We start from the raw sequence: 2,430 nt of genomic DNA on the forward strand, positions 1-2,430 counted from the left end.
TTTTTATTAATTACCTATATTTAATTAATTTTTTTAACTTTTTTACGAAAAAATATAATAAAATAAAAAAATAAAATATAAGCAGTTCTTGACTCTATAAATCTACTAAAAACAGATTTTTTATAAATTCATTACCTCGGGAGATATTTTGATGGGTAAATGCTCGCGGGACACCTGTGTGTTTTTATAATGTGTATATATACATATGTGTATACTGTATATATAATATATAACTTATAGATTATAGATTTAATGCTTGAAATAGAATTATAGTTTTAAAAAGTAAATAAAAAAACATGGAATTGATAATAATATGATTTAGCCATTATATAGGTACCTACTATTTAAATTAGTGGGTCGTTATCCTATTATAATATCCATTGCTGTACATATATTAATTTTTTTGGTGGACATTCTGTCTGTGATATAAATTACGTTTGTACAATTTATTTACATTTTAAATAATCAAGTATATTTTATTTAATTTTTAAATGGTAAAGTAAATAAATGTTATTATAGTTAATTACAAGAATTTTATATATCGTCGATTATATTAAATTGTGCATACTTTTGAGTTAAATTAAGATAGTAAAACTTAAATAATATAATATTAACATGATTTTAATTCGATACCGCGCATTGGTCAACTATAGTCAACCAGTTAGTTTTTTATGTTACTACTATAATTCCACGTTGGCATAAAGATGACCGGGATTTGCTCGCGGAACGTCCACGGTTAATTATTATCGGAGAAGTTTCAATGGATAAATACAACGGTGAAAGAGACATTCTATATATTCACGTTTCAGGTCATTCATCCGATTTAATATGGTTGTGTGTGTGCGTATGTACTCACACACTCACACATAATATATATATATTAATTTCATTGAACACACTCATTGTGTACAACGTTCTGATTTCCAATGATGTGTCACATTATTTAGTATCTGAAGACACAGTAAAGAGAAACGAAATATAATTCATAATACTATGAATCGCATTGTTGATAGTCTTATATTTTGTGTACACCCTAACCTTGTCGCATTCTTCTATGTCGAAGTTTAGCAAGGTTGCGTAATTGTTGTTATACATTTAGTATACTTGGTTAGATTGTCTGTCAATATTTCAATATGACGTATGCAATAACAATACGTGCGCACAAGTGCAAGGAACTTGGTGTAACAGTATTTTTTTGACTGTGCAGTTTATCTTGCAATGTAAAATGGCTTATCTGGATTATAAAATGTATAAGGAAATCTAAAAAAAGATTATAAAATAATTTACATGAACAACTTGACTGCATGAAAAAAATGATAATATAGTTTTTATTAGTAATAATTTGTATGTATAAATTAATTACAGATATTTTATATTATACGTGTGTTACTAAACTAAACTTATACGATATAGGTAGTTCGAAATTATTATTGTATATTTTATATATCTTTACTTTTACTTTATTTTGTTAAGTGTGTTCTGCTTATTTATTATATTGTTAATTGAGTCATATATAGAAATAATGTATGCTAGTAATAGTGACTCAGCATTGTATGGGTTGTGTTTATTAGTAATCGGATCTCAATAATATGAAAAAAATTGCACAGTTAAATATTTTATTGTAAGTTATCATTTATAAATACTTATCATTGTATTGAAAACTGAACCACAGCATTGTTTTCAAGTAAAGTTTAACACTTACCCACGTAAATTATATTTTATAATCACTGGAATTTGCTGATGAATACGATATTTATTAATTTTTTATTGTTCAATAAAGTAGCCTAGTATTTTACTTATGATTCTCATAAAATATAATAATAGTATATCAAAGTATTAAATAAAATTGTTGTTATTCGTTTTGGTATAACCGTGTAAGTATACCTAAGACTACCTGAATACCTTAAGATTGTTACATAGTACATTATATTGTTTAATTTTTATTCGTCACTCGTTACGGTTAATATATTATTATGCGTGTAACGTTTTTTGAAAATATTTTAATAAAATATGCTTGTTGTTAAAAAGTTTATATGAATATGACAATTCATGTAACTTACAATACAATTTTACGGGATTTTAATAAAAAAAATTTTTTTTCACTTATGACATCAAACAATCAACATGTACACCGTTATTTGTATTTCTGTACTAATAACAATTATGTTATAATATGACAATTTTTTGTTTTACACACTAGTACAGTAACACTGCAGTCTTATTATTTTTAGTCTGTATACTATAGCGAGTTGTGTGTAGAGTTATAATGTATTTTGTCGTTTTAAGTATGTCCGTGGGAACTGTAGGCAGGTGGTTGTAGTAGGTAATAGGTATACATAAAATAATGTAGCATTCATTGAAACAATAGGTGTGGTGTCGTATTCTCCCATCAGTTTAAATGGTATTGAAAAAGTTACCGTATTTGTATGT

General features: G+C 25.8%; 1 protein-coding gene across 4 annotated transcripts in view; it reads left to right on the top strand.

Annotated features, from left to right (window-relative positions):
- Positions 1 to 2,430, top strand: part of LOC100169483 (afadin) — a 73,787-nt gene that overhangs the window by 18,987 nt on the left and 52,370 nt on the right. The window lies entirely within an intron of this gene.

This window comes from Acyrthosiphon pisum, chromosome A1 (assembly GCF_005508785.2).
Source record: "Acyrthosiphon pisum isolate AL4f chromosome A1, pea_aphid_22Mar2018_4r6ur, whole genome shotgun sequence".
NCBI lineage: Eukaryota > Metazoa > Arthropoda > Insecta > Hemiptera > Aphididae > Acyrthosiphon > Acyrthosiphon pisum.